The 24,904-nt window shown below is 39.1% G+C and overlaps 1 long non-coding RNA gene across 1 annotated transcript; it reads right to left on the reverse strand.

The window, feature by feature from the left end:
• Nucleotides 1-2,510: 2,510 nt before the first annotated feature.
• Nucleotides 2,511-16,347, reverse strand: LOC134298470 (uncharacterized). Its single transcript, XR_010005567.1, has 3 exons — nucleotides 15,640-16,347; nucleotides 6,105-6,215; nucleotides 2,511-3,414 (listed from the first exon to the last, which is right to left on the reverse strand). It is a non-coding gene; the product is annotated as an uncharacterized LOC134298470 (long non-coding RNA).
• Nucleotides 16,348-24,904: the final 8,557 nt, after the last annotated feature.

The raw sequence follows: 24,904 nt of genomic DNA on the forward strand, positions 1-24,904 counted from the left end.
TTACTAGTTTGTTTGCCAGAAGGTCGTGGGGGACTTTGTCGAAGGCCTTACTGAAATCCAGGTACGCTACATCCAAAGCATTCCCTGTATCGACCCAACTCGTAACTCTATCGAAAAAAGAGATCAGATTAGTCTGGCATGACTTGTTTTTGGTAAATCCGTGTTGACTATTAGCAATGACCGCATTTGTTTCTAAGTGTTCGCAGACCACTTCCTTAATGATCTTTTCCAGAATTTTGCCTGGTATTGATGTGAGGCTGACCGGACGGTAATTGTTTGGGTCGTTCTTTTTTCCCTTCTTGAAGATAGGGACCACATTCGCCCTCCTCCAATCTGCTGGGACTTCTCCCGTTCTCCAAGAACTCTCGAAGATAATTGCCAGTGGTTCTGAAATAACTTCCGCTAGTTCCTTCAGTACTCTTGGGTGTAGCTGATCTGGCCCTGGCCATGAGGAGATTATAACCCTTCAGAATGAAATTTGATACTAAATCCATATATAACTATAGCTAATAGCAAAATTAGTAGCACCATGCTTTGGACTGACATTTTTCTTTCACATGAAAAAGATGAGGCTGGGCAGCCAATGTTATACTTTTCTTTTCTTTTCTTTAAGAAATTGAGTTTAATATATATTTACCAGTAGAATATGAAAGTGCCAATGTTTTGAACTAAAGGGGCAGAGCAAAACAACAATAGAAAAAAGAAAGAAAATCAGAAATGATTTTTTTGAAGGAGATCGTTGTGAGCAAAGAAGAAAACCATTATAACTGCAGTTATTTATTTTTATTTTTTAAAAAACAACTATTCACTTCTTCATATTTCAAAAGTAACAAATGCGCAAAGTGTGGCAAACATTCTGCTTTACTGACACAGTGGTAAAACGCTAGTTCACCTTCCTAATTCCTTCTTCAGAAAAACTAGTGTATGTCATTGGGATTATACTTTTGTGGATTCCAACCCATCAAATGAAGATCAATAGAAAGGATTATAACATGTCTCAGGTGTGTATGGATATCTGACAGAGTGCGTATCCAGACAGCCCCTTTAAAGCAGGAGTTCCCAAACTTTTAATTGGGCCATCCAGATGACATACTACAGAAAAACGAATTCATTCTCCACAAACCAAAACCCTGGTTTGCAGTGAATTAGTTTGATAGCCTATTAGACACGCACCTTTCTGAAAGGCCCGAGTCTAATGGGCTATGGCCCTGTGTGGACAGGTCAACGGGGAGTCCTGGGACTTCCCCGTGGCCTGTCTATACACCCAGAAGGAGTGTGATTTCCCCCAGCCCATCCCAAAACCCCTTAAAATGGGAGGAAACAGTAAAAATAACTTACCGGCCTCCATTAGGTCTCACATCACAGTCCCTGATATGTACCATTATGCGCATGGTTTTTCGCGCATAATGGCACATCCCAGGGACTATGCTGGTAAGCTTTTGGGGCAGTGTGCAAATGAAGCAGACTTTACTGCTGCCTGGAACCACTCCAAGTGAGCAGCCCTCCTGCTCTGTCTCCTTGCTGACCAAGAGGAATATATTCATGGCACCTCCACACATCTACTCCAGTGAATAAAAAGGAAATGCGATTAAAGGGCTCAGGAAGGTTCAGTGATCCCACAGCTGCTGGCATTTATACAGGAAATTACAAAGAGAGAGCTATTTATTTTGCAAACCTCCGTGATGGATCATCAGCTTATTGCAAGGAGTTCAAAGTAGCTCTTCCTTTGGATGTGATTCTGTATTCCTTTGCACTTTGTTTGGCTATATGCACCAACTGTGTGTGCTATGGGGGTCATAAAAGAGATAAAATACTACCATAGCTCAAATATAAATGTATGGAGTTTTGTTAGGCATGGGGGGGGGGTTGCTTTTACAAAATCTACTTTGCTTTGAGCCTCTTTCAATGCAGAATCATAGAACAGGGATAACAGCAGTGACTGGTGGCATCCACGGAAGTGGGTTGCTTGCTAAATCCCTTCCATGTTTCAATCTGAATGTTAAAGTTGCAACCTAAGGTAATGAACCTTATGTTGCAAATTGATTTAGTATCTGGGATAACTAATGTTGAAAATAAAAACTGAAATAGATTCACCAATAAAGAAGCCACGGGTTGCTGTTGATGAGTAGCTTAGCAATATTATTACGACGTTGTGTATTGACTAAACTCTGAGATGTTGTGGCCAATTCTATAGTGTAGTTATGCTTCAAGACAAGTTGCTGTAGGCTTTTCCCCCATAGAAGACTGCAAAAATGCAAATAGCTGCACAAATCCATATCAACAAACCAGTTGTAGTTGTGCTTGTTTCCACCAGGACTGGATCTTTTGTAAGGTGGGCAAGCCTTTCTTCTCCATGGAAGAACAAATCATCTCTGCTTGTCAGTATCACACACAAGCAACATATATTGGGATGAAACAGGCAACAATGTTTTTGTTCAGCCACAAAAGATTTGGTTTTCACAACAGATCTGAATCTAGGCACTGATCTATTTATTTATTTATTTATTTATTTATTTATTTATTTATTTATTTGCCCTATTTATACTCTGCCTTTCTCTACCCTGAAGGGGACTTAAGGTGGGTTACATATGACAACTATTAGATGCCTTAAAACACATACAAACAGTAAGCTTAAAATAAATTAAATTAAAATTAATACATATTAAGCATTTTAAAATGTTATATTCAATTTTAAAATCTACTTGCCCATTAACAGGCATAGGCTGAATCTACACTGTACAATTAATGCAGTTTATCATAATTGTAGCTGACAGAGCTAAATGTTGTGGAATCATTGGAGCTGTAGTTTTACCAGGTCTTTAGTCTTCTCTGCTAAATAGTGCTGGTGCCTCAACATACTACAACTGCCAAGATTCCATAGCATTGAGCCATGGCAGTTAAGTGGTGTCAAACCACATTAATTCTACAGTATAGATTCACCCATAGTTAATCTAGTCTAAATACTGCTTATCTATCCAGGCTGACAGATGTGAGGCTCTGCATATGTGAAGCAAAGTTTTTTGCCCATGAGCTATGCATTACTTTGTTCTCCAAACTCCCAACGTCCCATAAGGGAAACACTTAATATGGCTCCTGATATCTCTTCCCCAAATTGATCTGGTTTCCACATTCAAACCGCTTTGAAAATTGTGACAAAATATCAGCATTCCGCAGTTATGACCCAGTGACAAATCTGATCAACAGTAATGTTACAAATGATATGCCTTATTTTTTTAAAATGTAGAATATAGTGTGATGGTAGTAAAAGATCTTGTGCTTTATCCCCTGTATCCAGTGAGGAGTAGGACGAATGGCAAAAGAACCCAGCTGAATCTCAAATCTAGAAATGTACCAGTCCTTCAGTGTTGATGATTGTTGGTTTTTTGCTTTGCTTTGGTTTTGTTGCAATATATCCTGGAAGGAAAAAAACCCCAGATATAACACCCTGGATGAGAGTTTTAAAAAACCCTGATGATAATGCCAGATTTGCTATCAACAACTCAATGAAATGTCATTTGCATGGTAAGATAACAAATGTGATCTTGCAGTCCAACTACTGCAATCTTCAGTAACTTTTCACCCAGTTGGAAACCGTCAATGACAATGCCATTGTCCCTGACAATAAAAGAAAAGTTCAGTGCTTTTGGTGCTATGAGTCCTGGGTCTCACTACATCGGGAGTGTCAAATTCATTTTCACCAAGGGCCACATCACCCTTATGGTTGCCTTCAAGGGGCTGTAGAATCCATGGATGCAGAGAACCAACTATCTTTTTTTACATGGTGCTCTTTAGTGCCCAAATTTAACTCAATTTGGGTCCCCAAATGTTTCTGAACAACAACTTCTAAGACATACTGCACTCCGAACATCATTCCACAAGGACAGTGCTGCTGACTTTTCACAACTGGAAGACTCTGTCCCATAGTATCTAGGATTCTAGAAAGTATTACAGTAGTAGACGAAAAGAAGGGAAACTGTCATTTTGAAAATCAAACTTGGGCTAGATCGACACTGCCATATCGTGAAGTTTCAGAATGTTGATTAACTGCATTGATCTTGATTAAATGAGTCATAATCCACTTCAACGCAGTTAAGCTGCATTCTGAAACTGCATTATATTGCAGTGTAGATCCAGTCTGAGAGCATACAGATCTTGATTTACCTAGTGCTAATGGCTGACATTGTGTAGCTGCAATGAAACCAGGAGACACTACTTCCCAGTAGGACTAAGTGCTAGTGATGCTTGAACATGACAAATGGATCAATTACTTTCATTCAGAGACAAGGCTGTCTTTGAAAAACGAGGGAGCTTTTCATTTTTCATTTTACTTCGTTGGCCTTGATTTCCCCCTTTGTCAGTAGAACAGGCAAAAAGAAATGCTTAAAAAAAACTATGCAGCAAAACCCCCACAATTAGTCTTTCACAGTTGCGGATTTGACTTTTACAGATTTATTTGTGGATTTCATTAGAAATTTCGGGTCTTTCAGTGTTACTGTATATTGCTTTGCCAGAAGTTGATCATAAAGTCACACTGGAGGACCTAGAGCAGTGGTTCTCAACCTTTGGGTCCCCAGATGTTTTAGCCTTCACCTCCCAGAAATCCTAACAACTGGTAAACTGGCTGGGATTTATGGGGGTTGCAGGACAAAACACCTGGGGACCCACAGGTTGAGAACCACTGACCTAGAGATATCTAGAAAGAGCACCTCCCTAGAAATCTTGTAATCTAGGTCATGCTGAAGTACCGAGAGAATCCTAAGAAATGTTAGTAACTACACCAGTCCTTGAATAAACCGTTTCCTTTCTATTAGTTTCATCAGGATGGGAAATTTTGGAAATGAAAATGACCCAAGAAAAAAGCTCTATATTACTCCCTGGTCATAACAATTGGCAGTTCTTCTGTTCTTGCTCCCATAGGATTGCTTTGGAAAAATCTCCCCTTCCACCATATTGAGACTGCCAATCCTTCATTATGTTAAGCAATGCATTTTATTCCAGAGTACTACCATTCCCTAGCCCAGAAGTCACCCTCAACTTATGTCTGTGAGATTTCATGTGTTCCTCACCCATAAATACAGACCACTGTTAGATTTATAAGATCTGGTGGGCCACATTACAACTGTCAGTCAGCTGTCTTTCTTGAGTGATTCCTTACTGAATTCCTAAACACATTCAAAAATCTTTATGCTGTTGAATTTTTCAGAGAACCACCTCAGCTACTCCTGCTCTGTCAGAGAAAGTCAAATCTGTTACAAAATAAGGATAGTGTCTCTTTCTTGTCTGATTGCCTCTTGTTTCTGAAAATGGCATCATCTCCCAGTTCTGAGCCTGTTATAATAACCTGCAATCCTTTGAGCTCTGTGGGTTTTTTTTAATGTTATAGCAATGCAAGTGTGTTGTCAGCATTTGATTAAGTGTCTTAGCAGCATCTGCACATTCGGGAGCAGGGGTGTTTGTGTATGTGTGGGTGGGTGCTGAATGGGTACATTGTTATGTTTGTATTGTAGTGAGATCTAAACGGCTGCTGCCTGGCTTTTCTCAGCAAAGGGTGAATTTGTTAAAAGGGCAACTTTCACAAACCAAGCAGTGGATTTTCACATATTTCCATAGATTTACAACTGTAAATGGCAGCCAAAGTTCTGCATTCAGAACAGTGTAAGGGTGATATTTAGCTTTCCTTTGGGGAACTGTGTTGATTTTTTCTGCTCATTTTGGTTTCCCAGCTTCAGTAAGCTTTTGCCTGATCAGTCCCAATGCTAATTGTCTCTGCAGCAGCTGCATTTTGAAAGTTGAATTAAAACAAGGACTTTATAGCATGAGCCCACTATTTCATACGGTCATGCTAGCATTGATAGTGCAAACTGGGTTGAACAACTTCAATATCTTTTCAGTCACACTATTGCACCCATTCCCCAGTTCATAGTCTCACAATCATGCTTCCACATAGCCTCATAACCCTATCTTTCCATCCTACCACTGTTCAATTTGTTGTTGTTGTTGAGCAATTTCACAAATCCAGCTTTTAAAAAAGGCAATTATAACTATATGATACAAAATAAATGGAAAATGTACAGCTTGAAAAAAAGCAAGGAGAAGAATCCTACCTCATGATATTACTTTTTTCCCAGTATGCTGGCACAGGAATGGAAGGGACCCATCATATCAAGGTAGGTGATAGGAACATTGCGGGATTGAGTGCTATGGATGGGTTTCATCTGTCAACATCAAAGAAATTGGAGAATTATGGGAAAGAGACAGACCAGCAGTGGGTTGTCTTCCCTATCCTAACTGACTGCATTGCTCATCACCAAGTGGATGAAACATTTCTATATCCTTTAGGCTGCAATATACAGCATAGTCTAGCTTTTTTTTCAACGAGATGCTCTCTCAGATGTGCAAGAGCACAATCCCCATCACCCTCCTCATTTTGCATGAGGTTGATGGGGACTAATACAACACAATAAGAAGATAGTGGCAATGTGTTCTCTCTGAGACTTTATTGTATTTGGAGAAGAGTCATAAAACCATGGTAGTGCACCTGTTGTGCACACAAAGAATCCCACAGTCACATACTGGGATTTCCAGGACAGGATAGGACAGCCATTGCAATTCAGGCAAAACTAAGCTAGATGGATCAGTCATCAGACTTGGTAGAAAGCAGGTTCTTGTGTTCTTGGTTCTCTGTGTTCATTTCTTCCTGTTAGCAATAAAGCCCAGAAATGTAAAGTGAAGTGTCTCATGGCTACAGCCAGAATTTGGAGTCCAAGGAATAATATGTGCTATATGTTGGGAAATCATCCTGGACTACTCAAGTCCAAATGTAGTTAGATAGATGATAGAGTTAGATTGAGGGAATCCTTTCCCTGTTTCCAAAGCATGCCTAGACAGGCTTTACTGTGTTTCACTCTATCCTGTTTACGTCACGTCCCTTACTTTGAAGTTGGTAGAAATGTGAATCTTTAGGGACACTAACTCCCAATTGGTCAGAGTGTCTTTTATGGCCCCAATAAACTGGACCATGCGGTTGGGACCATTTTGGTTCTCTCTCTTCTCCCTTTGTTCTTCAAACTAACAAGCAGCATCCTGCCATCTCTCCTGGCAAGATGTAACTATGTAGATGTTTGTTATTTTTCCTTACTTATTTTTCCTTAGAATCCAGTCTATAGTAATCTAGACAGCTCCCAAGGCTTTCTATCTACAATGGAGTTCTTTTTACCTGAATAAATACTTTTTGAACTTTTATTGAGACTCTGCAGTCCATTGCAATCCTAAAAAGGCTTCTCTTGCTCGCCAGTGTAAGTAACTGTTGCATTTGAAAGCTTTGCTTTTGCTACTCTGCTGATTTTGGTGGAATCTCCCCCAGAGAGGGTTAAATTGAGTCTAACCGCTCAGAGATTACCACAACAAAGGGTTACGGGCCCAGACACTGCGAGCTGAGCAAAAGGGAAATAGCCTGTTTTTTTAAAAGGATTGAATTGAAATAAGGAGCAGAGGAAAGTTCTCAAAAGATTTGAGACTTAATTTCAAGATTTTTAATTTTTTTTTTTATTCTTCTGGATTATTCCAAATATTTTGATTTTTTGGAGATTTTTAATCTTTTTTTGGAAATTGAAAGGATGGAGCAAAACAAAGAAACCTCTTGGAGCCTACCCAAGCTGCAGGATAATGGAGAGAACTACCTGAACTGGAAAAGAAGACTGGAAACCATGCTCAAACCAGCACAACTAAAAGTGCTGCAAGAAGGCGGGCCACCAGAAGGAGCCGGGGAGGAGGCTATCCAGACGTGGCGGGAAGATGATCGTTTGGTGAGATGCATAATAATAAATTCCCTATCAGAGAGAGTTTTTCAATTTGTAAGAGATGCTTCTAATGCAAAAGAGATGATGGACTATTTGCAGACTAATTACAGTAAAGGGTCGGAGGCAGATATTATATTTGCATATAAAAGACTCTTTAATTCAAAAATGCATTCAGAAGATGATTTGAATGATTACCTGCAACAGATAAGATCTCTAGTTGATCAATTGAGATCTAGCGGAGAACCAATTACTGAGAGAATGTGCATAGGATTAGTTGCGTGTGGGATCCATCCATCTTACAAAAGTATTATTACAATTTTACGTAATACACACAGACTTGAAAGTGAAGAGCTTACTCTTAAATCTATCACGGCTGAGTTGAAATCGGAATATCTCGAAAGAAATGGATCTGATTCCAAAAATAATATGCAATCTGAATCTCAGTCAAAAAGCATGGCTCTGAAAGCTGGGCACAAATTTAAACTCAAGAATAAAGTGATTTGTAATCTCTGCCAAAAGGCAGGACATTTGCAAAGGGACTGCTGGTTTGCTAAAAACAATCAAACTAGTTCTACAGCTTCTCACAGCAGGAGTCAAGGATCAAAGCCTAGGGTTTTCAATACCCAGGTCAGAAGACAAAGCCAGTCCTTTGCCAGTGAAAATGCAAATGAGAGATTAGGTCAGCACACCTCTGCAAAGCATGCAAATTTGGTGTTACCAAGTGACACAGCTGAGTCAGAAGGAATTAATGATTTCTTTGGAAGTCTTGCATTACATGTGACCAATAAGCTTGTTAATGAAAAGGATATCTTATTAGATTCTGGAGCGACGGACCATTATTTTTGTCATTTGGATTATTTTATTGAAATCGAGAAAGAAAAATCTACTGTGAAAGGAATTGGATGTCAAAAAGTTAATTGTACAGGGCTAGGCAAAGTGAATCTTGCATGTGCAGACTCTGGGATCAATCTAACTCTCAGCAATGTTTACTACAGTAAAGACATTGGAACTAATTTGATTTCTGTGGCAAAGCTGATGCGTCATGGATGTAAAATTGTTTTTGAGAATGGACTATGTAAAGTGCTGAAAGATGGAAAACTTGTTTTAAAGGCTGAGGAATATCATGGGATATTCAAAGTTATGTTTGAGCCAAAGTTTTCAGGATTAGCCTTACCAGAATGTGAGAAACGAAATTGTGCTCGTTTATGGCATGAAAGATTTGGTCATGCAAATGAGAAATATGTCTGGAATGCAAAAGAAGTATGTAGAGATATGGAAGTAAATTCATGTTGTAAGGAGATATGTGAAACTTGTATAAAGGCCAAGGCATGTGCTCCAAATGTTCCAAAAGACAAAGAGTTTGAAGCGCAACGCCCTCTGCAGGTCATATCCAGTGATGTATGTGGCCCCATGTCTACATCATTGGGGGGGTCTTTGTACTTTGTGGTTTTCAAAGATTCATTTTCTGGATATACCAAAGTCTATTTCATGAAGCACAAAAATGAATTATTTAACAAATTAAAGGAATATTTGGCCATGGTTGAGAATCAATTTCAAAGGATGCCAGAAACTCTGAGGACAGACAATGGAGGAGAATTTTGCAATAAAGCAGTGGATGATCTATTGAGGAAATATGGGATTAGACGCCAATATTCTCTTCCCTATTTTCCACATCAGAATGGCATTGCAGAAAGAAAGAATAGAAGTTTGATTATAATGGCAAAATCCATGATTTATCATGCAGGAATTCAGCGTAAATTCTGGGCTGAGGCCATTAATACTGCTTGTTATTTGCAAAATAGAATGCCCAATGCAAAAAGTCATGTAACCCCATATGAATTGTGGTTTGGTCATTCTCCAAGTGTAAAGCATTTGCGTGTGTTTGGATCCAAAGCCTATGTGTACATCCCAAGAGAAAAGCGAAGTGGGAAGTTTGATTGCAGCTCTAAAGAATGCCTACTGGTTGGTTATTCTGATGAACATAAATCTTACCGACTTTATGATCCAGAAAAGAATATAATTTTTGTAGGAAAGACGGTTTACATAGATGAAAGAGTTGGAAGAAATTTACAGCCTCCTGTTGATGAGCCTTTGTTAAGAAATGACTCTGATGACTTAACATGCGGTCTGCAGAGTGGAAATGAGCCAATTGCGCCATCTGCTGGAAAAGTCCTGCCATCGCTGGTCAGAAGGGCTGATCAAAGAAATGAGCCAACGCCACCCAGTGGAGAGACCCTGACATCTGAGGTCGAAGGACCCGATGAAAGGATTGACCCACATAGTGGCATGGCAGAGGAACATCAATGGCACCCTCAAGGACCAGATGAAAGTGCAGAGACACCTGATGGACAAAATGAGCAATTACCACGCAGATCTCAAAGGACAAATCGTGGGGTCCCTCCCCAGAGATTTGCTTATCTTACCAATGAAGCTGAACTACAGGAACCATCATCCTGGAATCAGATGCTGAAGTTTCCAGAGGATGAAAAAGAAAAATGGCTTACTGCTGCATCAGATGAAATAGAGTCATTACATAAAAACAAGACATGGACACTTGTACCACCACCAGAAAATAGGAATGTAGTTGGCTGTAAATGGATTTTCAAACTGAAACGTGATGAAAATGGACAGATACAGCGATACAAAGCCAGACTTGTAGCTAAGGGCTACTCACAACAATATGGAGAGGATTATGATGAAGTTTTTGCACCTGTTGTAAAACACACCACCTTGAGGACATTGCTTGCAATTGCAGCCTCTAGAAAAATGAATGTTGAACACCTTGACGTTGCTACAGCTTTTCTTCATGGCGAATTAGAAGAAGAGATATTTATGCAACAACCACCTGGATTTGAAGACAAGGCACACAAAGGATATGTATGCAAATTGCAACGATCTCTCTATGGTTTAAAACAAGCAGCAAAATGCTGGAATCAGAAATTAAATCAAATGTTAATTGAGAAGGGGTTTGCACAAGGGAAAGCTGATCCTTGCCTTTATTCTAGATTCAAAAACAACAGATGGACATATGTTCTAGCCTATGTAGATGACATAGTGTGTTGCTTTCAACAGAAATCTGACTTTGATGATCTTGTACAACATTTGAGCCGTACCGTTGAAATCAAACAACTTGGCAATTTGAGTCATTATTTGGGAATACAGGTTGAAAGAGAAGAAGATGGGAGCTTTCTCCTGAATCAGAGACAAAAGATTATTGACTTGCTAAAACATCTTGGACTCTTAGAAGCAAATACAGTGACTACACCCATGGAAGTGAACTATTGGAAAAACACTTCAGAAAGTGAACCATTGAGTGACAACACCTTGTATCGAGAGGCAATTGGGAAAATGTTGTACATCTCTCGAATCACAAGACCAGATATTTCAGCAGCGGTTGGGATACTATGCAGGAAGACTAGTAAACCAACCAAATATGACTTAATTGCAATCAAAAGAGCTGCTAGATACCTAAAAGGCACACTGAACTTCAAATTGAGACTACAAGCCACCAGCAACCCTACACTGACAGGGTATGTGGATGCTGACTGGGCCAATGATATTACAGATCGCAAGTCTACCAGCGGCTATCTATTCTTCTACGGAGATGCACTGATAGACTGGACAACACAGAAACAAAAAGTAGTAGCTTCATCTTCAACAGAAGCAGAATATGTTTCCGCATCAGAAGCGTGCAAACAATTGAAATGGCTACATATGATGTTATTTGATTTTGGAATCGAAGAACCAACACCAATACAAGTTTTTGAGGACAATCAAGGTTGTCTGAAGTATACTCAAACAGAGAAGATCAGTGCATTGCTCAAGCACATTGACACAAGATACCACATCGTGAAGAATGCACACGAAGAAGGATTTATGAGGTTGGAGTTTTGCAGATCTGAAGACATGATTGCCGACATTCTGACAAAACCCCTGCCTAGACATGCTCATGATAAGTTGAAGAAGATGTTGAACCTGATGGACATGAGCAGCCCAGGCTGAAGAAGGGGATTGTTGGGAAATCATCCTGGACTACTCAAGTCCAAATGTAGTTAGATAGATGATAGAGTTAGATTGAGGGAATCCTTTCCCTGTTTCCAAAGCATGCCTAGACAGGCTTTACTGTGTTTCACTCTATCCTGTTTACGTCACGTCCCTTACTTTGAAGTTGGTAGAAATGTGAATCTTTAGGGACACTAACTCCCAATTGGTCAGAGTGTCTTTTATGGCCCCAATAAACTGGACCATGCGGTTGGGACCATTTTGGTTCTCTCTCTTCTCCCTTTGTTCTTCAAACTAACAAGCAGCATCCTGCCATCTCTCCTGGCAAGATGTAACTATGTAGATGTTTGTTATTTTTCCTTACTTATTTTTCCTTAGAATCCAGTCTATAGTAATCTAGACAGCTCCCAAGGCTTTCTATCTACAATGGAGTTCTTTTTACCTGAATAAATACTTTTTGAACTTTTATTGAGACTCTGCAGTCCATTGCAATCCTAAAAAGGCTTCTCTTGCTCGCCAGTGTAAGTAACTGTTGCATTTGAAAGCTTTGCTTTTGCTACTCTGCTGATTTTGGTGGAATCTCCCCCAGAGAGGGTTAAATTGAGTCTAACCGCTCAGAGATTACCACAACAACACAAAGAATCCCACAGTCACATACTGGGATTTCCAGGACAGGATAGGACAGCCATTGCAATTCAGGCAAAACTAAGCTAGATGGATCAGTCATCAGACTTGGTAGAAAGCAGGTTCTTGTGTTCTTGGTTCTCTGTGTTCATTTCTTCCTGTTAGCAATAAAGCCCAGAAATGTAAAGTGAAGTGTCTCATGGCTACAGCCAGAATTTGGAGTCCAAGGAATAATATGTGCTATAATTGATAATTTAGGATGAAAAGACAATAATTTTATCAAGTACTATAAAAACACACAACTGAAGCACCATGCAGGTTACTGCTTGAATAGGCAAGACAGCAGACAAGATGAAACATACAGACGAAAATAGAAAAATGGGAAACACGGGAGGTAGGTTTCAAGCTAAACAGTGGTAAATTTTGATGTTTTAAGCCCATAACAATAATACATAAAATAGGGAAATAGCTCAGTTTAGAAAATCAGCATTACATGGCAGTCAAGAGAAAATATTAAACTTCATAGCATCAGCAATGCACAGTTGGCTCCCTGTAGGTGACAGACATGATAAGGATAAATGAATAAAGTATGAGACTGATGGGAACTTACTGCTTTGCCAGCATTATCTGTAATGGAATTTGAGCCTTTCACAAAATGGGAACTTACAAAACCTTAAAAATTATAGGGGACGATAGATTACCCAATGGCACCAGAGAGCTGACGTATGTACTCCAAAGAATTTACTCGAAATACTTTTGATAGTCATAATTCTAACATCTTCTAGATATATGAATGTTTAGCTAATGTCTCCCATACAGCATTAGAGGGTTTTTTTAATTTCCAGTGATTTTCCACTACCAGCCAAACATTTGACAGTGTCTGACAGCTTTGAAGTAGTTAATAAATGGTATTCCAATTTCATTCAGTCAAAGTCAGTTAAATTGTAACCTTCCCTTGACTAGGGCAGTGTGGGTTGAAATATTTCAAATTCAAATGCACCAGGTCCTTGAAATCCAATGAAGTTTGTTTTTAAAACCCCCATGGATACCAAACTCTGTGGATGCTCAAATTTCATTATATATTATGGCATAGAAAAATTGCATTCCCTATGTAAAATGACAAAAAACAAGGTTTGCTTTCTGGATTTTTTTTTTGGGGGGGGGGGATTTTCAAACTATCGATTGTTGGATCCCTGGATCTTGAATATGAAGATACAAAGGGCCAATGGTATTGATGTCAGGTTCTGAGTCCCAAATCTCAACAAGCTGAGCAATCCTGAACGTGTTTACTCCAAAGTATCCTTCATCATATTCAATCAGGTTCACCCATAAGGGAAATTTGCAACTTTAGGTCCAGGGCTGCTAGGTCTAGCATATTACCTATACTTTCATGGAATTGCAATGTTTCTCCAGGGACCAATTCACACCACACAATTATAGTGCTGTGTTCTACTTTAACTTTCAAGGCTGAATCCTACGGATTCCTGGGAATTTTGGTAAGGTACCGGAGGAGCTCTCCAGCCTAAAATGACACATTGCAAAATCAAGAATTCTATGAGATGGAACCATGGTAGCTAAAGTGAAATGATAGTACTACAAATATATAGTGTGATTTGGGCTATTCTTTTATGACAGGGAAACAAATCTCAGAATAAGCAGTGAAAGTGTGGTTTTTGTGTGAGCTGACATTATGGGCTGGGCACCTATCTTCCCCCGTTTCTAGTTGACACCAGGCTTCAATGATTTATTTCTATTATGTGTATTTTGGACTTGCACAACATACAAGAATGAAATAAACAAAATGTACTTCTCTAATATGGAAGTAGGAAAATAAGCAGATGCAAAGGCAAATGATGCCAGGAAAGTAAAATCAATCAGTACATCTACAATTCAATAGAAATTAAGCATTGTAGCTTTTTAAAGAGATGTATGAGTATTATAAGGAATAAAGTTCAGTGGTTCCCAAGCTTGAATTTCCTGATATTTTTGAACTTTTTCTCCTAGGGGTCCTGACAATTGATTATACTTGCTAAGGCTTCTCAGAACTGTTGCCAAAAAATCTATTTATCCAGGTTTAGGAATCTATGGTATACACTATATGTTTTTTCTAAAAATGACTGCCTAATGTAAATGAAGCATGCATGCTCGTATTCATGAGAACTGTTCAATTTATTGATTGCAAGACTGGCTAAGATGGAAAAGAAGAAGAAGAGAGGTTGGAAACGGTATAAAATGTCTTATGTAGAAGTCCAGTCCAAACTTTCTGACACTTAACATGTTCTCCGTTTTATCTTTTGCAAGCATCCTATTTCCATAACATTTCCTAAGGAGAAGTAGAGGATGAATATAAGCAGTAGTTGCCATTCTCAATAAGCTAGACCTTGTTTTGGTCCCTATGCTTTCCAGTGTTATCTGTATTCCTTTGTGTATTATCCTTGTTAACATATGGTCACAGATCTATTGTCCAAGTAATTACTACATGGAGTCTGAACAGCTGAATCTAAACTATTGCAAATTTTAGGTTTACAGCATTGTTGCAAAGCCTGGAAGCTCTCCACATTCCAGGCATACAGCCAAAACTTCCAACGATCTGGGAAAGATTCAAAGCACGCATTCCTTCCTACCTTCTTTAAGTGGCAGAGCAGAATGCACAGCAAATGTTAGTGCAGCAGATTAGGGTTATAGCTCATAAGAAAACTGCAGAGTTTAGCTGCCTTTCTGTCTATAGCAGGGATGTGGGAGCACTCTAATTTCAGTCCAAGTTTGCAGAACTTCTTTCAGTCTGCATTTTTTTTTAGATTGTCAACATGTGGACAAGTGTAGAGACAGATCTGAAATAAAATGCACAGATTTCAAAACCATGCAAAGGGGGAAATGGCATACTTCAAAGGTATGCAGAGCACTGTGGGATGCATTCAAGCCTGCTTGTGCATTTTAAACCATGTGCACAGATACAAGTATGTTAAAAAAAAAACTAGAGAAAGAAAGGCACTTTCTTTATATCAATATGTTAATAAGGTTGCAATGGGGATGACCAGTCTAAAAGCTGGTGAAGGCATTGCAGTGGCATTGGGGTGATGTGCTGGTGAGCAGGCTTGAGTCTCAGTCATGGGGAAAAGGCAGGGTATAAATAAAGGGATTGATCAACTGATTAGTTGGAGCATTTGTACATTTCCTTATATATTCATGTTTACAACCCATCACAAATACATACCTTTGTATAGTTGACAGCCTCTGCCCAACAAACTCTGAAATGCCAGTCCCATGGGAAATGGCACACTCATAGTTGAACGGTCAAACTATGAAGGCTTTTCAGAAATCAAATTAGGTCTGCTTTGTGTATAAGCATGGAAAAATTGAATGGAGAAAAATGTAGAGAGGAAAATAAAGCTATGGAGCATTTTCAGAAGAAATCAATCTGGTATAGAACCAGACCTCAGAAAAGCTACTTTTTAGACTACAGTTTCCATAATCCTTACAGCAGCCTGACTACTAGGCATTCTGGGAGCTATAGCCCAAAAACTGCATAAAATCCAAGAAGTGGTTGCGGAGGCTATTTTGGGGGCAGGAAGAATATGAGTGGGTTAAAATTGTTTTCAGGTTACTGCTGGGAAATAAATAGCCACCAACCAGAATTTGTAACTACGTTAATTGAGGATTAGGGTCGGTATAGAATACAAATTCCTGTTCTATTAAGAGGCCAGTTTCTGCTGTTTCTTCTCCATACTGATTCCAGGGCTTGTATAATACATGCGAGAAAACCAGCCTCCGAAAATCACTTCCCCATTAGTTGCATTTACAAAAGCTTGACTATTCTTTGAATTATCTGCTACATCCTGATAGCTTTCAGAAATGACATGCCGAAAAGGAAAGTGTTAGATTGAAAGAGACATGTGGCAGTGTCGAGAAAGCCAGGGAGTGAGAGGCAAGAGAGAGAGAGAGAGAGAGAGAGAGAGAGAGAGAGAGAGAGAGAGAGAGAGAGAGAGAGAGAGAGAGACTGGGACACCAGCCATTGGCCACATTTTGTTCATTCACAATGTATTATTTAATAATTAACCAGGGAACAGCAGGCTTCTAAACACAAAGCTCATTAGTACCCACAAGGTGATCGGCTGGCTTCCCACTCCTCTTAGAGCTCATTCACTTCTGCCAGAAACTGAAGTCCTTTACAGCTGGCAGTGGTGAATGAAAGGTGGATTTGTTTCTTGTTGGTTGTAGAAGGAGAAGGAAGTGCTCCAGAGAACGATTCAATGGAAAGTTGGTGTTGTAGATGAAGACACTTACAAAGCAATAAAAGAGAAACTGGGCTATATGTTCTTGGTGAAGTCACGATCATGTTGGTGATGGTATTGTTTTACTGATGATTTCTCCTGTGAAGAATATTCCTGAAACACAAACATATGCATCTAAGGTCCTCAAAGTCTACCAGTGAGCAAAGAGGAAAATAGATCCTGTGTAACCAAGGAGTCTTACAATGGCTTATATTATAAGGTGGTGAAAAGAATAACTTAAAAACACTCACAGATTTGTAACAAATAAAACACACAATCATTTTGCCATTCCATATTCTTTTGTCATGGCATACCAAGTCAAACTAAGAACTGATGTCTTTTCTTCTCTTGACTGCCTTCTTTATTAAGGGTTCACTAAATATTGATTATTTCTCACTTTTACTACATCATAAGTATAATTGCTATTAAGTTGTAATTATTTGAGCTTTCCATGCACACTTCAGTGTGGAATATCCAACAGTGTCTACAGAAACTTACCTTACAACAAATGTGTTCAGCTTCAAGATTCCTTAGCATTGTCTTCATGTGAAAATATTCACTGCTAGAGGGACTCTTATTGGTCATTGCAGAAATCAACTCTTTCCAGAGGAGCTTAATTGACACATTGCTTTGCTATACTGCTTGGATACATCAAAAATGAACTCCCAGTGTAACATTGTGCTTGGAGCTGGTCCAGCCTTATTCCCTATCTGCCCCTGGCATTTGGATTTATCAGAAAAAAATAGAAAGATGTTTATTAGAGAGTGACATTTAAGGGATGAAAGAAGCACGAGATCTGAAACATGTCAAAAGGAGGCCAACAGAGACAGTAGGGGAAACGATTATGAGGAATGGTTGAGTGAGATTGGCATGTTAAGCCTGGAGGAGAAAACACCGAGAGGTGATATGACAACCAAATATCTGAAAGGCTGTCTCATGGAAGACAGAGCAAGCTTATTTTCTGTTGCTCCAGAGGGCAGGACCCAAAGCAATGGCTCTAAATTACAAGAAAGGAGGTGGCAACTAATGTTAGGAAGAACTTTCTGACACTAAAAATGGTTTGACATTAGAACAGACTGCTTGAGGAGTCAGTGAACTCTCCTTCATTTGAGGTTTTCATGGGTCGGATGGCCATCTGTCAAGCATTCTGAGGCTGTTGACCTCTTGCATTGGCAGGGTGATGGGCTAGCTGACCCTTAGAATAGCTTCCCATATAGTTTTATGATCATATAATTCTACTATTCCATTATGTGAAAATGACACAAGAAAAAATAGGTGTGTGGCAGGAAATAATGTTAGGTCTGAGAACATCAGTTTATAGATAAGGAAGCAACAGCCCTGACAAGAAGGAACAAAGCAAGTACTCTTAACTATTTATTTTATTTATTTACAATATTTATATTCCACCCTTCTCACCCCGAAGGGGACTCAGGATGGATTACAATGCACATATACATGGCAAACATTCAGTGCCATTATCAGACATACCACATATACAGACAGAAATAGAGGCTATTTAACATTTTTCCAGTATTCGGCTTCATGAAAGTATGCTCGATTCCAGCCACAGGGGGAGCTGCTGCTTCATCATCCACTGTGACACCGAGTCCTTTTTGATGGTAGTACTTCCTCATGTTCTTCGCATGCCATCGGCAGTTTTATGGTATCATAAATTAAGTTAAATTAGCCTTCCCGCATTAAGTGGTACCTAGAATTCTCTACTTACAGACACAGCTGTTTTCGAGCTGCTTAGGTCAGCAGAAAGTTAAGCTATTAACGGTTGGGAGTTTTAACCCTGACCTGGCCTTCAAACTAATGATCTCACCATCAGTGGTGATTTATTGCTGCTGGCTACTAACCAGCTGCGCCACAGCTCGGCCTCCAACTATCTGTCTCAACTTCTAGTTGTGTCCCATAGGAACATTATTACTTGCACATATTTCTTGACTTCTAGAAGCAACTACCAATAATTTTTCAATTCATTTTTACATGGTTTGCCAGTGGATTAAAAACTCTTATAATTCTTTCAAAGCAGCAATAATCCACCCTTATTCAGGATTAAATATGTGGTTTGAGTGTTGGAGTATGTCTCTGGGGAACTGGGTTTGAATCTCTTTTCAGCTACTGAAACCCACTGGCTTGAACAAGTCAAAGTCTCCCAGCCTCAAATCTAAAACCTCCTCTGAAAGTGCACAATAAAAACAAACAACTAAAAGCCTGTCTGCTATATGAATGGAAATGAAATTTACCATTATAGGATTTGTTTCCTGGTTGAATAAATAGGTTTCTTCAGGAAGAAAATACTTAGAATCTTGTGCAGTTTTTGCACAAAAATAATCGTGTGGCTATTTGCTTTCTGCAAAACAAGGTGTGTGGGGTGTGTGCAAAGACTTTTGTGCAAGATATTTCATGTAAAGGTTTTGCACAGAAAATAACAATTTTCTGGGTTGGTGGGGGAGGGGGTGAACAGAGATGACTATCTCAATAAAAACATCATGTGCATTTTTGTAAAGAGTTTACAAGACAGTTGATGACTGGGGCTCTTGGAAGTAATTTATTCATGGAGTCAACCTAAGTCAAAGCCAACTTGACAGCAATTATGTAGAATAATTTCCTGAAACACTTTGCAAAGTGTGAATATTATATGAGAACTGCCCAGAAATATTTGGGGTTTTTTTCACAGCAGAGAGAAAAATTTGAACATTATTCATCAAAAGTACTATAAATGTTAAGTCAAAGATGACTGTTCCAAGTGTTGATTGGCCAGTAAGTGTTGATGTCAGCAGCCAAATCTTCCCCTTCCCCACAAGCAAGGTTTTAACCAAAATAAATCCTGTAAGGCATAACACCATGATTAAAGGGGGAAATGCATGAACATTCATAAAATATAACAGGTGCACAGCATGCCTGAAGCAGGAACCACGAAGAAAACTGATGACTGTGCCAGCATTCAATTCTCCGGTATACACATCTGTCATTGCAGTTGTAAGGCCAGCCTTGCACTGTAGCCGATGAATTTGCGGCAAGCGCTGTGTTTATCTGATGTCTCTTCTTCCTCTGGGAGATAGTAGATTAGGTTACTTTGAAAAATGGCACAATATTCTAAGTGAAATTGGGAAACACTCGGGGAAGTGAACATAATGTAAATGGACATTATACCTTTTCCAAAGGAGAATAATTCAAAACAATGGTAAAATGTCATACATTGGCCTAGTGCTGTTTACAATACATAGTTTGCTTATATTCAGTCTGCAATGCCAACAATACAGCTTAATGGTGTAATGTTAGAAAATGTCGACCATTTCCGCTTCCTTAGCAGCCACCTTTCCAGAAAAGCCAACATCGACACTGAAATACAACAGCGTCTGAGCTCTGCGAGTGCAGCATTTTTTTGACTGAAGCAGAGAATGTTTGAGGGTTAGAACATTCGTAGGGATAGCAAGATGCTTGTTTATAAAGTTATTGTCCTTCTAAGCCTGTGAAACGTGGATCATCTACAGATATCACACTCAACTTCCGGAATGATTCCATCAGCGTTGCCTCTGAAAAATTCTGCAAATCTCTTCAGAAGACAGGCAGACAAATGTCAGCCTGCTGGAAGAAGCAAAGACCACCAGCACTAACGCAATGATCCTCCACCATCAACTTTGCTGGACTGGCCACGTTGTTCGAATGGCTGATCATGGTCTCCCAAAGCAATTACTATACTCTCAACTCAAGAACAGAAAACAGAATATTAGCAGACAGCAAAATAGAGTTAAAGATGGGCTTAAAGCTAACCTTAAAAACTGTGGAATAGACACTGAGAACTGGGAAGCCCTAGCCCTCAAGCATTATAACTGGAGGTTAGCTGTTACCATCAGTGCTGTGGAAATTGGAGAGGCGTGAGTGGAGGGCAAAAGGGAGAAATATGGCAAGAGGAAGGCATGTCAAGTCAATGCTGTTGGAACTTCCTTCCATCTGATGTCCTCACTGTGAAAGAATATAGTGATCAAGAATAGGTCTCTATAGTCACTTACAGACCCACCGCCAAGACCCTACACTTGGAAGGCAATCATACTTGGGCGCGAGTGATCACCAATGATGACACAGTTTGCGCAATTCAACAGCAGCTGACCTTCCTTATATATAGTAGATATGTGGATGCTGCATATATGAGAAATGCATTGATTGAAAAAAATGTATACGTTGTGGTTAAAATATGAAGCAGAGGAGCAACAAGTGGACAGTTGTATGGTCAAATGGACTCAAAATATAGGTACACAAATCTAGTTGGAACAATGGGAAAAGGAGTGTATGAAGAGTTTAAAGCTTAGTTTAAGGTAATGGTTTTGTTTTTTTTAAGAATGTATTTGTGTGTTTTAAACTGTGCTGAGACCCACCTTGAACCATGAGGAGAGGTGGGTAAAAAAATAAAATGATGATGATGATGATGACGATGATGGTAAGTGCCTCGATTTGAATGGCGACTACGTGAGATGTGGTATTTGGGTGTGGCTTTCAACTGCATATGGTAAATGTTTTCTCCTATACTTTGTTCATTTTTAATTCCAAAACATAACCTACTTTGTGGATAACCCTCGTATGTCTGATGCTGGAATATAAGGCTAAATTTAAAATGAGACCAGAGTTTTATTTGTTGGGAATGCTGGACAAAGATTATTTGGGAGAATGTTACAATATATGGTAACTGCCACAAGAATTGTATATATTCAGAGGTGGAAGGAACCTATTATCCCAACACAAGAAGAATGGTTGATGAAGATCTATAAAATACCTGAGATAAATTGACTGTGCTGGTTAAGGAGAGCACTTTGACTAACTTTAATAAACATTGGGACCCATTTATTGCTTTTTCACAACAACAATAGTGGCATTTATCAACTGTGGGTTTCATGAATTAGTGTGTTACTAAAAGTAGAATGTGAACCAACAATGTGATGCAGCAGCTAAAAAAGCCAGTGGGATTTTGGCCTGCATAAATAGGAGTATGGCGTCTAGATCCAGGAAAGTCATGCTACCCCTCTATTCCACCTTGGTCAAACCACACCTGGAATACTGTGTTCAGTTCTGGGCACCACAATTGAAGGGAGGTGTTGACAAGCTGGAAGGTGTCCAGAGGAGGGCGACTAAAACAATCAAGGGCCTGGAGAACAAGCCCTATGAGGAGCGGCTGAAAGAGCTGGGCATGTTTAGCGTGCAGAAGAGAAGGCTAAGAGGAGACATGATAGCCATGTATAAATATGTGAGGGGAAGTCACAGGGAGGAAGGAGCAAGCTTGTTTTCTGCTGCCCTGCAGACGGAACAATGGCTTCAAACTACAGGAAAGGAGATTCCACCTGAACATTAGGAAGAATTTCCTCACTGTGAGAGCTGTTCAGCAGTGAAACTCTCTGCTCCGGTGTGGTGGAGGCTTCTTCTTTGGAGGGTTTTAAGCAGAAGCTGGATGGCCATCTGACGGGGGTGTTTTGAATGCAATTTTCTGCTTCTTTGCAGGGGGTTGAACTGGATGGCCCATGAGGTCTCTTCGAACTCTATGATTCTATGATTTTCTGATTCTAGAAGTGTGATCATATTGTCGTTTAAAAAAAATTAGACTAACCAAGTTTGTAGTTTTTAAAAAATGTTGTTTAGTTGTAGTGGTTTTAGTAGTTTTATATATCTGAAATGCTTTTTTTGTATTTTGTTTTGTCTCTTAAATATGTTATTGTTAAAAAAAGGCATTATATTGCTTGGTGAGCACGAGTGACTTCTAGGGACAAAAAGTGCATTTATAAACTTTCTTGATGTAGCAGGAGTTTGCCAATTGTTGGGACTCTCCACCAAGAAGATCTGAATGTAATCAGATTCTTCACATTTGAAGACTTTTCTGTCAAACACTGGATGAAGAAGAAGAAGATAGAGATCAGGATAGAGAATAATCACTCATGCTTTTTAAAGCAAAACTTTCTTAGAGCAGTGTTTCCTAAGGTCCAAGAAAGATCCATCACAAAGTTCTCTGTTTTTTACTTCAATGTACACATGTGTGAGTCCACAGGAAGTTTGGGGCAGAGAGAACATTTGCACTGAAAAGCAGAGGAAATTTTGCTGAATAGGTTTGATTTTGAATAACAGGAAAAACAGGGCATGCAGATAATGAAAACCAGTATGCCAGATCTCTGATGATAACTGCAGGGAAAGAAAAGCTAATTAATTATAGTTAATAGCAGGAGCACCTGTAAGGTTTGTACTAATGGGAAATATGACCCTAAAGTGAAGAGAATGTCATCTAGCTCTACCAAAGCTCTTTTCAATCTGCAGAGGTCCTTTCACGCATTGCTGAATAGCACCACAATGGCTGACTACAGGTTTTGCTTCTTCTTATTTAGTAAAGTTCCTTCTCAGCCATAATGTTAAGTAAATTATAGACTTCTTAAATAGATGATACCAGTATACATATCAGTATATATCAAATAAGTTCAGCAAGCCAGGTTTTGTACTCTAGGAATGATTAGTCGTATTTTTTTATCAGGAGTAGCCTGAACAAACAAAGTAGGGATACTCCATGCATACATAGATGTACTCATTTATCAATAAGACACCCAGGTGACACAGCAATTAGAGAGGGACATATTTAGAAGATCCAGGTTCAAGTCCCCACTGAACCATGAAATCCTCTGAGGATACTTGCTCTCTCTCAAGTATCTACACTGCCCTTTCTACACTGCCATATAATCCAGATTATCAAAGCAGAGAACCCATATTGTCTGCTTTGAACTGAATTAGTTGAGTCTACACTGTCATATAATCCAGTTCAAATCAGATAATCTGGATTTTATATGGCAGTGTAGAAGGGCCCCAATATGACTACATAATGTCAGGAAGGGGAAAGTCATGTGTGCTGCCTTGAGCACATTGGAGAAATTAGCTATATACAGCTAATTGATTTATTGGTTCATTTAAACAGAAAAATAAATAAATGATAGATATGAACCAGTCCATGAACTCCTTAGGGGTTCATGGACCATGTGCTCTGAAGTCCATATTTAGAAGATAAGCAGACTGTGGACTGAACATAAATACATGTGGAGGATCCCTTACCCAGTAATTCAAAATACTCAAAAATCTAAAACTGTCCACTTCTGTGGCTGAGATATTATATCTTTGCTTTCTGTGTTTCAATATACACAAACTTTATTCTGTGCACAAAATCATTTATAATATTGTATAAAATTACCTTCAGACTGTGTGTTTAAAGTGTTTATGAAATGTAAATGAATTTCATTTTTAGACTTGGATCCCATCTCCAAGATATCTCATTATGTGCATATATGCAAATAGGTATTCCAAAGCACTTCTGGTCCCAAGCATTTTGGAATAAGGATATTCAACCTGTAGTTAATTGTTTTTAATATTCTGGAGGAATTTGCTATTTGTTCCTTACTCCAACTCTCACATTGATTCTTGTTGATGGAAATGAGCATAATCTTGATCACTAACCCTTTCTTTCCTTCTGTGACAGATAATTTTGCACATTCAGATTTTGTTTGTTTTATATGATCCCTCCTATCCTCAGTACCCACTGAGGGAATCATTTTGTGATTTAAATCCAGATGAAATCAGAATATATGCATGGCCTCTTCAAAGATTTTGACAAATTTAATTTTTAGGGGGAAAGCCAGACTTCTACTGATGTATGAATCATAGAATCATAAAGTTGAAAGAGACCACATGGGCCATCTAGTCCAACCCCTGCCTTGAAGGAAAAGCCAATCAATGTACCCCTGACATATGGTCATCCAGCCTCTGTTTAAAAGCCTCTAAAGAAGGAGCCTCCACCACACCACATGACCCAGGCTTGGTTTTGGCCTTTAACTGTTACCTGTATATCTGCCATGGAGTGATAGTAAAGAGTCACTTTGTCATGCGGAAAATGTTTTCGTATTTTAACCCATGTTATGCAGAATATAAGAGAAAAGCTGTAATGTGTTCAAGTGAAGGAAGATGCAAGGGTGCTGTTGTTAATCATATGTGCAGAAGAATCTTTAAGGTGAGCAGTGTGTCAGGGCAGAGCTTACCAAGGTAGGTCAATTATAATAGTAATACCATACGACAGCATTTCATCAATCTAAATTAAGGAGCACACGTTGCCTGCTAATTATGTCTATTAGGAATTATTCTGACTCACTCAACCAATCAAAGGTACTAGTACCATGGCTACATGCATAT

The sequence above is a fragment of the Anolis carolinensis genome, chromosome 4, assembly GCF_035594765.1.
Source record: "Anolis carolinensis isolate JA03-04 chromosome 4, rAnoCar3.1.pri, whole genome shotgun sequence".
Classification (NCBI taxonomy): Eukaryota; Metazoa; Chordata; class Lepidosauria; order Squamata; family Dactyloidae; genus Anolis; species Anolis carolinensis.